Raw genomic sequence first — 15,052 nt, forward strand, 5'->3', positions numbered from 1 at the left:
GGCTAGGAGGCAAGCACAAGAAGCATTTTGTCCGTCATGAAGAGGTGCAGGAGGAGAGGTTTGGGGAGTTACTCACCGGGAAAGGAGGAGCTGTAGCACAAAGTTGGACAGGTTGTCAACTATGTTGTTGAGGCAGAGGGGGGAATGGACAGTAGAAATTGAGGAGCTAGATGCTCTGTACTGGAATGACCTGCGAATCGGGACATACACTGAGGGGCATTCAGCTAGGAGACAATGAAAAGTAGAGTGAAAACCCAGCAGGGTGTGCAGGACTTAGAAATAGGTTTAAATTCAAAGAATCCTAGCCAAGGATACCCTAAGTAAGGATTTTGGTCATTACTTAAGCACATATTTGACAATTTTCCCCTGATCATCCTACCCACACATCAAGTCTTCCTACTCTCATTGCCAGAGATGCACTAATTATGGCTCATGTATTCCAGTCTATGAATTGGAGCATATTCTCTATAGCTATTGGGAACTAAGGAAATACCCTGGTATATCTCTAGATCCCAAAAATCCATGTGAGAGTCAAAGCCTAGATCACAGAAAATTTAAGAGAGAGTACCAGGAAAACAGAGAAAATGAATAAAATTCCTTAAGATAGTAAAACTCAAAATACTGTCTAGGAACCATTGTGAGCTAAGAAGTCAGATGCTGCAGTGCTCGAGTTAACAATAATCACAACATTTTGCTGTCTTACTTGCTTTTACATGTTCACAACCTAATTGTAAAGGAGGCCAAAGGCCCAGCTTGGCTAGCAAGCATACCAACTAAGCAGAAATCATAGAACCATAGAATTTCTCAGGTTGGAAAAGACCTTGAAGATCATCAAGTCCAACCACAGCCTAACCAGTAGCCTATCTCTAAAAAAAAAAAAAACAAAAAAAACAAAAAAAAAACAAAAAAAACCATCACCACCAAAACTCTGCTAAATCATATGTTTATATGTTTATATATGTTTATCATATAAATCTAATGACACACACAAAAAACATAAGAAATCTCACAGTCCATTTTCAGCCCTTAAGTAACCAGCTCTGCTGCTTTCATTAGGAAAACATAGAATTAAGTAGGAGTTTTGCCTGCAGGCTCACATGCCACAGTAAGGCTATAACAAACAGCACCTGAATTCAAGTGGACAGGGACTGTGATAGGTAAGGGTTCAGTTTGTTAGTCAGATCAAAACTCAGTTGTGCTTTCTCAGGTGTCCTGGAATGTAAACAGCATTGTAAACTATAAATCATGTTGTAAACCAGAGAAACTAAGAAGCTGCAGACATTACAAACTACACATTGCCAGGACACATAAGCTGCTAGAAAATAACCAGAGAATAACAGAAAAGACTGCTGACTTTCACCCCCACAACCATCAGGAGACAAGAAAGTGCACAGCCCTTCCCTCCCACAAAGCTGCAGAAGTGATCGTTTATTCAAATTGTGACCTTGGTGGAGTGTAGGATCCCCATGCTGCCCAGTGCTCTTTTACTCACTTTAACCACCTTGCTTAATTGAATAAAGCTATCCCTTTATGTATCACACTAGACTTTGTCTGGTTTTGTCATGGGAATCTATACCAGGGACATTATACTAGACCTTAAGGAGCAGTAGGCAAACCATCTACTGAAGACACTGGACAATGAGGAGGAGGCCAGGAAGAAAACTAGCCTCAGTAGAAACCTATGAGGGAAATTGCATTGCCAGCCTTGAAACTTAACAGCTTTCGTGCTTCTCAGTTACATGCGCTTTGAACCAGAGCTAAGAGGGAAGAACTGACAGCCACCACAAGTCCCTTCCTACACTATCAAAACAGCACTGCAACATTGACAGCTAAATCCCATAAACAAGCAATACCAATTAGAAGAAAGCATAGGGCTTGCCTGTGGAGGTCAAGAGATCATCTTGCCAGCATGGGCAAACAACAGAGCCAATACAACTGGGTATATTGCTGATGCCTGTTCCGTTCAAAATTTCCAGCAAGCTGAAAGGCAAGGTATCTAAAACAGGAGAAATATAAAGCCACAGTGGATCCTATTAAACACATTTAAAGCAGCACAGGCCCAAAGACTGCTCAGCCACCGTAATTCCTTCTGCCACAGGTAAGGACGGAAGGCAGCAGTCCCTTGGCTTTCTGCCTTCACCTGTGTTGCCACTACACTGTAGGCTGGCCACCATACATGACTGACCTCTTAATGTCCTAGTTTTAAAACATCTGTTCTTCCTTAAGGATGAATCTTGACCCTACAGTGTGCTCCTCAACTGCTTTCCCAAATGCAGTACTGTGAGTAAGGCTAACTGCAACGCATTTACAACAGGACACTTTCTGCTTCTGGTGTTCAAGGGAGATTTGACTACAGTAATTGTTCTGTTCCCTGTATTTAAAGAGGCTGCATTGCATACTATGATTTTCATTTTATTTAATGAAGTGGAGAACAACAACATGACTAACCTGGAGATGGATTTAATAACTAACAAAATAGACTTGAAAAAAGGGCAATTAAAGGTCTTAAAAGTTTCCACAGGTGTGGATGAACATTAAGAATACTCATGGAATCGCTAAATCATTTGGGTTGAAAGGAACGTTTAGAAGATCACCTAGTTGCGATTGCCCTGCTGTCAGCAGGGACACCTCCCTCTAGACAACAGTTGCTTAAAGCCTCATCCAGCCTGGCTTTGCATGCTTGGGAAGGGGGGGAGGGATTCATAACCTCAATGGGCAACACATTCCAGCATCTCACTGCCCTCATAGTAAAACATTTCTTTCCATTTTCTAGTTTAAAAACTACCCTCCTCCAATTTAAAGCTATTTTCTTCCATCCTGCTACTGCACACTCTTAAAAAAGTCCCTCCCCAGCTTTCTTGTCAGCCCCCCCATAGCCTTCTGCACATCAGCATGCACTGGTAAGTACTAATCAAAATCAGTTAACACTGCAGGTGAGATGAGGGAGGAAAAGCAGTATGTGATACAAAGTGGAGAAGTACAAGTCCTAATGATGCTTGTCTGGATGTTCCAGATCAAACCTTCAACAAAACAGCTCTGACAGTGTTCATCCATACCTCAGAACCTCTGGAAATATCTGAGGACATACATGCATTCTTTCTTTTTATTATATATATATGTACACACACAGGTAGCAGCTTCCAAGGTTTAATCCAGGCAAAAAGTTGATTAACTGCCTACAGCTGAAGCCTGCCAGCAAACAGCACTTTACCTATGCACTGAGCATTTGCCATGTGCCATTTTAGCCTTCAAACATTTCTGTGGCACCCTGTCCCAAAAGCTCACCACTCACCTCAGCAGCTGGCTAGAAGATTAGCTCTACAGCTCACATCACAAAGGACCATTTTTACAGATAAATGTGAAGGAAACTAAGGAATTCTGACTGCGCATGAGGAAAAAGGGCCAGAAAAGAACAGAAATTTATTTTGCTTTGCAATGAAGACAAGCATTTCTAGGTATACATATGCAAAATGAAGCTGAAGTACTAAGAAATACATTCAGACCAAACACAACAAAACCTGTGTAAAAACAGCGTTCAAGAAAAGTAGTAGTACTACAAATGTGTCTCATCCATTCCTTTCAGTAATCTCTCTAGTCACTTAATGGTAGTCACCAGTTAACTGTTATGACTTTTGTCACAGGGCTCACAAAAAGCTTACAGGACTCCTAAGAAACAACAAATCATGGAAACCAAACAAAAAAACACAATAGAGCAATTCAAGCAAACTAGCTGCATTCTGTATTTCTCATACATATTGGATATTTGCATGCTAGTTTTCAACGAGAAGCTTTAATTCACAGCATAAAAATTTCCTACCCATAGACTCCATGGAACAGTAGCACAACAGAAGCTTTGAATCAGAAAGGAGCCTAGGAAACAAGACTCTTCTTTGGCAGAGGACCAGGAAAAATCCAGGTAAGGACTCACCATTCTCTCCTCTATGGTTTCACTGCAATACCAAGTACGCTGCAGTTCCATTACTTCCCAGCCATCTCTTACCGTGGGGCCTCATTGCCGCACATCAGACAAATACCGTCTACAAATACAGGCTAAAATACAAGCAGGCTAAAATAGGTTTAAAACAACACGCTACGCTACTCATTATGCTACTCCCCTTGTTCTCAGCAGGTCAGATCCAGACTTACAGCTGCCCCTCTTGACAATGGTTTGTTTACACTTGCAATAAGGCACTGCTGAGATACTTCATAAGAAGTCCAGTTGAGCATTTATGAAGCTTTAAAGCTTTAAAGGTTCGAAGTGAAAAATACCATGACAGTACTCCAGTGCATGTTCACAAGCTGGTTGTTAGTGCCAAAGGTTTTCCTCTCTGCCTATCTAACATAAGCTGAAAACCACTTACCCAGAAGCACCTGCTGCATTTGCTCAGCTTCTCCCCTCACAAAGTAGCAAGCAAACATGGCCAAACAATGTTACACAGCAGCAAGCAATGCATTCTAGAAAACTTCCTCAAACCCCTTCCTCTCAGCAGCTCCTCCACTGAAAGCCAAAGCAATACTGTAGAGGAGCATTCACTCCCAGAACAGCTTCAGCTTCCATCGCTCTGCTTTTCTGAGAGGAACACCAAGGCAGAAATCCTGAACAGCAATCTGAAAACACCACAGAGGCAGAGAGTACTTACATAAGCTACTAAATTTCTATTACTCATGTGAGTAAAGGTAGAAACCCTAGGACGATCCCTGTACAAGTGGGGGAGGCCCTCGCTTGAATTGCATAGAAAACAAAGAAAGCGGGACCCCTTACTGCAGAGACAGAGTTTGGGGAGGAACTTAGTAGGAATAGGCAGGACTTGGGAGGAGTTTGATAGAACGGGGGCAAGGCTTTGGCTTATCCATAGCACATTTCAAAGGAATAAGCTCCTGGAATTGCAGATCTCAAACCTTCAGATAAGAAACTGGACCAATCACCGTAAAAGAAAACTCGTTCAAACTGACTTGACTACACACTGTGCATGTCCAATAAGGAGCCAAAAGCAAGAAAACAATCAAGGCATTAATTGCATAGGACAACCCACTGTGTAAAATGAGTCAGCAATACCTGCTCTGTGTAATCGTGAGTGTGCATATTACATGGTATAAATATGACTGCTTGAGGGACACTAGTTGCACAGCTAGGGTAGAGGAAAATCCACATCGTTCAAGTGTATGTACCTTAAATGAACTACCTTCCATTCTGGCTCTTGTTATCAGTGTTGCTCTGCAGGTCAACTGCACTGTTCCAGCAACTGGTTATGACACCAAGTAGAAAGATTTTTAGTCTGCTTTTTAAGCCTCCTAGAAGCGAAAGCTACTTATTCCCTATATTCTCTGATCTACTTGCTTCTTATGTGCACACAACACAGCTGCCAGATTTAATAGCCTTGTCAGCCTGCTTTGCCCACAGAGCAGCAGAGAGATGACAGGATGAACATGAAGTAGTCAGCATGTCAAGGTGTAGCTATGGCCTCATTCATTGAAATGTCATCATTTAATTGCTCTTAAAAATAAAAGCAATGCCATTAGTTAAAGAACATGCAAAAGGATTTCAGAAATGTGAACCCATACTTGCCTTAAGCAACACTGAAGAACTGGCTTCCTCTTCCATCAGCTAACAAACGTGAGGACTCGAGTTGATTCCTTGTCAAAACATCCTGATCACCAATTACACTTTTGGCCAAGCAACACATGCCTGTACCCCAAAAGAACATAATATTAACTGACAAATTAGTTAAGGACACCCCTCCCCAGAAGGAATTCTGTCCTTACCTTACTTTTCTGAAAGAAATCAAAGACTAGTTAATAAAAGAAGGAAATTCTCACTTAGCACTGTAATCCTCCCAGGCACAGCTGTTGCTGCAGTGTTTCTGTGACAGCTGTGTATGCCTCTTATTACTAATCCCTTCACCTTCCCTGGAGGTACCCATATCACCTGGGAGTGGTTACTGTGGAAACCAGACAGTTGGTTTTCCCTCAGAAAATGTTACTAAGAGGGAAGTGAGGAGGAAGGAGGGTATTCAGGTGATGTTATTGAACAGTGCAGCAATCAAAACCACATACTAAAGTTGAGAGTATATGAGTCTATTTATACTTCCAGCAATTGGAATTTCAGTACATCTCCTCTGCTTAAACAGAGCTAACAGCCTCAGTGCTGCTCACTCCACATTAGATAACAGTGCCACATAAAACCTCAAGAGTCTGAAAGAAGCTACAGGAGTCAGTGAGGCATGGTGTGCAACAGAGCAAAAACAGAAAAGGCAAAATGCTGTCTACACATCTCCACCTTCAGCTCAAAGGAACCAAACTTATCTGCAACCATGGCAGGGCAAGCAAACATATTGGAGGCTATCTAGGAGACGGGAAGATGAGGGCCCCAATACTGTGGCTGTGTGGGCTGGCATGGTCTCCCCTTCTAAGTCAGCAACTGAACAAGGTGATCCTCCCCCTTTACTCTGCCCTGGTCTTATCTGCAGTACTGTGTCCAGTTCTGGGCTCCCCAGTACAAAAAAGACAGGGACCTCTTGGAAAAAGTCCAGCAGAGGGCCACAAAGATGGTGAAGAGACTGGATCATCTCCCCTATGAAGAAAGGCTAAGCGAACTGGGTCTGTTTAGCCTTGAGAAAAGACAACTGAGAGGGGATCTAATTCAGGTTTATAAGTATCTGAGGTACGGGGGCCATAGTGGCAAGGCCAGAATCTCTTCAGTGGTATGTGGAGACTTGACAAGGGGAAATGGACATACTATGGAACATAGGAAGATCCACACAAATATGCGCAAAAACTTCTTTACAGTGAGTGTGACGGTGCACTGGAACATGCTGCTCAAGGGGGTTGTGGAGTCTCCTCTGGAGATACTCAAGTCTTGCTTGGACTCCTACCTGTGCAACCTGGTGTAGGGAGCCTGCTTTAGCAGGGGGGTTGGACTCAATCATCTCTGGAGGTCCCTTTCAATGCCTACAATTCTGCGATTCTGTGAAGTACAAGGCTGGGAAAGACACAAAGCAGTGGTCATGGTAAAAGATGATTAGTGAGCCCTGTGAAACAGGTAGGCACTGCGCCTCCCTGCCAGCCACACCTGTGAGTAGGCTCTTAACAGGCAAGAAAAATCACAAGTCAAGTAGTTAAACATCAGAGTAACATATTTACACAAAAACCAGCAACTTCAGATGGAAGAAAATTGCTGGGCAAGTGCTGAGGTTTAACCTTACAGGTGGCAAAACCACCACACAGTCACTAACAGTACAGTGGGGCAGGGAGAGAATCGGGGGAAAATTATATAACAACTCATAGGTTGAGATAAGCCTATTTCCTAAAATAGAGAAAAGGATATCAATTACAAGCTTATATACATAAATGGATATAAACAACTGGTGATGCACAAGTAATTGCTCACTGCCTCCTGACTGGTGCTCCAGCTAAACCCCGAGCAGAAGACGGATGAGCACCCACCCTCCTTAGGTCAGATTCAGGCCACTCTCCTAACTCTGCTACCTCCCGGCACCTTGCACACTTTGCTGAGAACAGCCTCAGCTCTGAACAACGCTGCTTTACAACACTCAATAATAAATAAAAATATCATTTTATTAATTATCATATTATTAATAATATCAGAGTTAAACATTATTTCTCTTCTAGAGAAAAAATTAAACCAATATGCCATGCACTCTGAATAAAATAATTACAACCCAGTTGAAACCAAGACAGTCAACTGAGGACAGCTCTACCTTGGAGGTGATAGTTGTGACACAGAAGATAGCTCTTTTCAGACCAGTCGATCACAACTTCTATTAATGCATGTTATGTTAATACAAGGACACCAAATTCTCTCCCCTGACATACTCAAAATGCAGGAAGCATTTCTCTAATCCTCACAGCCTTCCCAATCCTGTCTCATGGACAAAAACTGACTCCTGCCTTCAGGCAGCGTGAGTAATTGACATCTCTTCGATGAGTAGCTAATGGAGAAACAAGTCCAGGGGCTCACAGAAAAAGAAGTAGCTGACTCAAGTGGCTGGAACATACTCTAAGCCCAGGCTCCTGCAAAAGATTTATCTACCTGGGAGCTCTCATATTCTATCCAGAGAACCAACATTACAAAGACAACAACCACAGCATATTACAAACTACCTCTTGCTTTTTAAAATAAAAACTAAATGAGAATTCTTCATCCTCTTCCAAATAAATCCTATATCCAAAAAGCAAAGTAATTATACACTGTCTTACTGAAGCACCTATATTGTGTCATAGGTAAGACAGCACACTCAGAAGAAAAACAAATAGAAAGATCGTAATCAGGTTTGAAAGTGTTAAGCTGACACCTACATTCATGCAGTAGAGGCATTTTCCGACATAAAACCTTCAACTACAAATAGCATATAGTACAGAGACAGCATGATGGATAACTTAAGACATTAATACAACAGAAGATGGTAAAGGAATGAAGCTAAAATTTAACAAAAAGATAAAAAAATAACCAATTCTCATGCTGTATCAGTTGTCACAGCATGAACCATCAGCTTAAGCACAGCATTAGATGACATGCTTACATGACTTTTAGAACAAGTTAAGAAACATTTGGCCTGCTCAGCATGAAGTCTGATCCATCTTCACTCACCTATGCAGATCTTCAATGGGAGGTCACTTGCACATTCCTCAAGCACATAATGGGGTGTGGGGGTGTCAAACATCTCACCACCACCAGTAAGTTGCCTAAGAAGGAACATAACAGCACTTAGATTTCTTATCCTAAACTCTTTCTCCATCTAACCGGCTACTCCAGGCTACGCACGTTTCTGATCTCACTAAGCAGATCGGCTGAGAGGATGCACAGCAATTTCTATGCCGCTGGGCTGCTGGGAATACAAATTGTACTACCATCTTTTGGCTGTATGGAGAACTGCACCTTCAGAGTGCCTACCCCCTCTAAGAAGTCACTGTACTCCTTTAACCTAGTCAATGAAACAACCGCTTCCATATGGAGATGCCCAGTACAGTCAATGAGCCGAGTCCTTCACAGAAAGCAACTTTGTGTGGACGTACCCAGAAGAAGGTTAGTAATTATGGACAACTGCATTACACTCGAAGGGAAAAAAAACACCAGTCTTAAACTGATCAGCTAAGAAGCAACTACATCTACATCACATATCTCACCAAATTCCTTGGAATCAGCTCCATGTTTCCTCTGACACTTCCTGTCTGTGGGACCATAGCAGCATTCAAAACCCAAATGAGTCAGTACCCATCAGAGCTGGATTTGATTTTAGACTGATTCACAGTGTGTAGTTTTTATCTAGGACAATTTAGTAGCGATGGACAGTATTACTTGAAGTAGATAACCATGCATTACAGAAAGTTTTCTAGGGAGAAGGTGTCATGCAGAATTAACTGACCTTGTTTGAAGAGTCAGCATCCCGCAAAGAAAGCACTGGCATTCAGGGCACGCATTTTGGCACATGGTGTTTTGTAGCACTACACCAATTTATAATGAAACCAAGGCAAAAATCATATCTTCACTGAAAAGAAAAACATATTTAATACGGGCCTCAGTGCAGCTGGAATTTTATCAGCGGTATCTAATAAATGGATCCGCAGCCTGGAGGAAGACAAAGGATAGGTATTTTAATTCAACAGAAAGCAGTTTTAAGGAGCTCTCAATTATTCGATGCAGGTGGAAAGAAATCAGAACACAGTACATACCTATGACCAAAGTCAAGAAATACAAAGGAAGTCAAGACAGGTGTTACTTACTATTGACTACTCTCACTCACCCAGTCCCGCTAACTCCAAGTTCCTCTGGTGTAATTAGAAGTATATACAATAAGGAGTGTACCTACTAACTCTAATACATACATTGGATGTTCTCAGCTGCAACAATCCATAAAGGCAACAATGTTATTTGAACCAGAAACCAAGGGTCCCAATTCACATTCCATTTTGACCTCTAATCCACAGCCTTCCAGTATGAGACCTTTACACAGCATAGTACAGCACTGGCTAACACCCTCACACTGGACAACCAGTGTGCGAGTTTGACTTCCATACCAGCTAGATGGAGGTAATGTTGTACAGCTGAATAACTCAGATTCACACGGTATTACAAGAAACACTGAACTTCCATAGCCCCCATCCCTCAGCAGTGCTTTCACTCCCTCAGTTATATAGAACATGCTTTTATCCTGGCTATGTTTAAACAGAGCAATAGCTCATGTTTTCTAGTATTACTAATAATATTTCTCTGCTCATACAAAGCAGTGGCAGACATCCAGCCATCTCACCCAGTTTTCTCATACCACACTGCACTACACAACACACCCAATGGTACCAGTCCTGTATGAGTAATATTCAAACCAACCTCTAAGAAACTGTTGCAGTAAAAGAAAACGTGGAAAGCATCTGAAACCAAGGAGAATTTTAAGAAAAGCCTGGGCATCTATCAGACAGAGGTAACCGCAAACTGAGTTTTCATTGGTGATATTTAAATCCAGGTATTTAAATCCATCAGTGATATTGAAATCAGTGCTTTGAGAACTGGATCCCAGCCATAAAACACTAAAGCATCCTGACTCTTTCCTAGCAGAACTGGAGTTGAAATATAGGTAGATGTAAAGGGTTGTTTTGATTTCTTTCGGCTCATTTCTATCTACTAACAGTTGTCTATGCTTGGTTTATGTAAGTAACTCATTCTTCTACTTCCATCTTGTTAGACTTACAGTTTTGGACTTATGCATTGCATTACTCAAAGGAAATATTTGTGGCAACACTCCTCGTGTTCACAATGTGGACTCTCTTTTACAGAGTAATTTGAACAATACTCCTATTGGAAAGGCCCACTCAAACAAGATTTACCATAGGAAACAGGTCCACAAAATGCACCTTCCTCTACATGGGAAACAACACACAATGATTTTTCATTTACACTGATTATTACCATGTACTCAATTAAAAAAAAAGTAAATCCTTAGATATCTCTGCATGCTTCAGCATGAATATAATGAACCACAATCTAACCTAAATACCCGACACATCTCTTTTGATGCTCCTTAATCTCTTAGCTTTTGTTTCCTCAAAAACACGGACTCCTTTTTGAAAAGCATTGAAGCCACCTGCTTAATGCGCGTTTTCAAGCTTTTATTCTACACCAAAAATACCCGGAAAACGGCATGACGACCCAAGTAAACATCTTAAAGAGACCTAACAGAAAATTAAGTCCCACAGTATATTTTGGAAAACAGCGAAGGATTTGTGGAATAAATCCCAATTAGGAAGTTTAAAAGAAAGCAGCTCATTTCCAACATCAAACGCACCAGTGAAAGGAACCTAAAACTGCAGAAACATCTTCAATCAGCCAGACGTACCCTCCCACACAAAACAAGACCACCAGCGAGACAAGAACCACAAAACATCCCTACTCAGACATCAGAGCTAAGTGAAGTAGGCATACTTCAATACTACAAGCATACATCTCAAAAAGCACAGAGGACTGAGGGATTTCACATTGCTTCAGGCTATTGCAAACTACATACAATAAGGAACCAGACTGAGCCACATAACGGCTAAAACCCTCCTCAGAAGCTTCATATCTGCTCAATTAGAGTATGTGACTGTGCCAGCAAAAAAAAAGTGTACCTGGTGTACAGCTCGGTTCTACATCCACCCACATCAGTTCGGACTTCCTGTCACTTCTTTCAAAAGGTCTCTGGATGAGCTGCTAAAAGACTAAGATCCATCAGATTCTGCATCCTTTCTTCCACTGTGAATAAAGAAAAAGATAAAATGTCACTCAATCAGATCATTCACAGCACATAGTATATGAAAGCATAAGCACATAAAGCAGTTCCAGCAAACAGGGACATTTTAAAATATCTAAGACAGAAATGATCTCCTTCACAGTAACAGCAGAACACGCTCACGGAGGAGCCCGCATAAACATCCCTACCCTTGTTTTACCTCTGAAGAGATCCTGTATTTTCAGACTGCCATTCCTTTTCACCTCCAAAAGGTGACGCTGTATCGTAGGTTCCTAGTTTTGCTCTTCACAGAGGCTGCCCTACAGCAGAAATTAACATCCTGCATAATTCAATAACTAGCAGGACTGATTTGCGGAATCAAACTCTATAATCCAGAGATGGGTTATAAAGCAGGTATGTTTATTTCAGCGCAGGGTGCAAGGGGGATAGCTCCTCCAAACTTGCACACCAACTGGTAAAACCGTGATACAGATATAGGTACACCTCATGCATAGTCAATGATGTCCCGTAATTCTGATACATATTCTTTATCATGTAGACCCCCTCTTGTTATCGCCCATCTTGTCAGGGAGATGCAACTCCTCTTTTGATATTTACAACCCCTAATCCCCTCCTCGCCAGATGTCTCAGGGAGTTCTCACTCCTTATCTGCTCTCCCAGACCCACTGTCTCCATTCCTTGTTATTCTACCTAACTAAATCATTTTCTGAAAACTCCATTCCTTGTTATTCTACCTAACTAAATCATTTTCTGAAAACTACCTTTAACTATCCCCCTTCTAGCCCCCCTTTATTCTGAATTCCAGCAGAGCATCTGTTTTCTGCTTCCCTGTTCAGGACTGCACCACAGACAGTGCTACAAAATGGGTTGCTCTTACTGAAGTGAGAATACATTCTGTGTTTTAATCAGACAACTTCCTAGACGTAGCTTTGAAGCCAGTCATCTCAGCTAAAATGAGAGTAAGTGAACTCTCACTTGAAGACAAACTGCTGGAAGCTACTGAGATAACATTACTCTGGAATAACAATCTGGATCAACAAAAGTTCAGCAAATAATCTTCACAGATCATTCTCTCTGCAGGAAATGAACCTTCATAGCTAACTACTTCATTAACTATGACACAATATTAAGAATCCACCAACTGGAAGTTCTTAACACCTCTCCTTACCCTCATACATCCGATATCAGAAGCTTCAAAACTCAACAGTATGTGAACTGCCAGCTGGTCTATAAAAAGGTAAAAATAAATCCCAAACAAAAGCAAGTTAGTAACTACAGAAGTAAAAATAAACCTCAGTATTGTCATTAATAAACACAGTCCTACAAAGAATGTAAAAAATACTTATGCTGAAACAGCTGGAGATAGAAGGTACAAACTTTCTCCACATTCACCAAAACAGCCCTGCTCCAACTGATCCAAAAAAGTAAAGTCAGTCTCTGTCCACACCAAGTGTTTTCCATCAGTATGAATGGAGGCAGCTAAGGGACACCATGCAGCACAATTAACTTCAGGAAGGAAACATTCAGAGAAGACTGCTAACAAAACCCTCTCTGCGATAAGCTCAGTTTTACAACCTGCTCACACAGTGCTGAATAGGGAGTACAATGAACGCACTCTAGCTCCTCCGATGCTTATTTCTTTCTCCTTATTTAATTGTTACTTCAATGTAGACTCTGTGGGGAATTAACTCTGAAGACTCTGTAGGAATTACAAAAACAGTATTACCACAGAACACCATCTTCTATTCAGAAATTAACATTGGCATTCGGGCTCCCGGCTACAAATGGATGTCTACACGCCCCTACAGACCCTGTTCCTTAGCAGAGTGATATTTGTACCCCTACAGGGAGTCAATGTGATTTCTGCTTCTCAAAATCTTCCCTTTTTTTTGCATAACGTAATCACTTGCTTGATCTTTACAGTTGCTCTTAGTAACTTCAAGCATTACCTGCTAATTTATGAAACCTATGAGCTGAGCAGGCTGCCAAAACATTTCCATAATACATTAAGTAAAAACCTCCAAAACTCTCAGTTCTGTCCATTTGAGTAAAAAAACCATTTCCACTAGTATTAAAGAGCAATTGAACTAGACAAAGACATTCAGGAGTCACCTGTCAGCCCTATCAAGCCAGGCTTTTTTCTCTAGAACAGGTAGTTTCACACTGCCCTAACCTGAAATAATGAACATAAAACAGAAATAAAAGTGTATCTGTAAGCCAAAGAAAATAAGGTAAACAACTAAAAAGAAACTCTAGAGGCAACTCTTCAGTCCTAACTTACAAAACTTCACAGCTTTGGTCCATAATTCATACCTGTTTATTCCTGCTTCTACTGCACCTTTGAGTAGTTGCTACTCCTTCCCTTAAAAGTGGAAAAATAAATGTAGAACAAGCCTGCCTGTTTAAAGTGGCTCACCCAGGCTTGGTAGCCTTCTACAACAACAGTACTACACAGCAGCAGGACTTCCTTTCCTAAGCAGCAGTTGTTGGAACACTAACAATGTTTCTCAACTCTAAAGAGACCGAAGGCATTTATGACTGATTAAAAAACATCCCAAACCACAGAAAGCTAAAATTTACTTAAAAAAAAAAGAAAATACAGCCACAGGAAGAAAATTAAGAAAGCCCACCACTTACCTACAGAAAAGTTCTCTTATTCAGATACCTGTAACAAAAGGTACCCCCAACATCCCATACCAGCCCTTAAATGAGGACTGCAAGGGGGAGGATCCTGGCTCCACCCCTTCTTGTCAGCTGCATTGTGTGCACCTGAGCTCCCCTGAGTCAGCCCCAGCTAACTACCTGGTGCTGTCACCTGTTTAATCTCTGACCTGCAATTCTGCTGCCACATGAAATGAAAACCTGCTTTCAAAACATAACAAAAGGAAACATGCAGTGAGATCTCTAATGGGAAAGCATTATTTCATAGAATGATAGTTTATGGATTATGACAAATCATGAATTACACGTGAAATGTAAAGGTTAAGCATAAAAGTCTGGAATTGCTGCTACAAACCAAACACTTGTAGTGAAAACACAGTCCTCAGTAACATGTTCTTACAGTGAAAAAAATAGCTAAAGCTCAATGTATACTTGCACATACAGTGATATAAAGCAACAATAATATAAAGATAGTACAAGAGAAACAGTGATAAGTATCCCAAATGTAATTTAAAGGAAAGACTCACCCAATAGAGGCCTTCAGTCAGCTGGAAACACTGGAGCAAACTCCACCAAAGAACAACCTCAAAGGGATGCTGCTCCAGCCGTGGTCAGCCCTTAAATGAGGTCTAGAGGAGGTGGAGTCAGGC

The 15,052-nt window shown here is 41.3% G+C and overlaps 1 long non-coding RNA gene across 1 annotated transcript in view; it reads right to left on the reverse strand.

The window, feature by feature from the left end:
• LOC140254264 (uncharacterized) overlaps positions 1-14,400 on the reverse strand; it is a 333,994-nt gene extending 319,594 nt beyond the window's left edge. Inside the window, exons 1-4 of the long non-coding RNA XR_011904114.1 lie at positions 14,379-14,400; positions 11,620-11,743; positions 9,384-9,586; positions 8,609-8,703 (exon numbers count right to left, since the gene is read on the reverse strand). This is a non-coding gene — a long non-coding RNA (uncharacterized lncRNA). The remainder of the gene's footprint in view (positions 1-8,608; positions 8,704-9,383; positions 9,587-11,619; positions 11,744-14,378) is intronic.
• Positions 14,401-15,052: the final 652 nt, after the last annotated feature.

This window comes from Excalfactoria chinensis, chromosome 6 (genome assembly GCF_039878825.1).
Source record: "Excalfactoria chinensis isolate bCotChi1 chromosome 6, bCotChi1.hap2, whole genome shotgun sequence".
Classification (NCBI taxonomy): Eukaryota; Metazoa; Chordata; class Aves; order Galliformes; family Phasianidae; genus Excalfactoria; species Excalfactoria chinensis.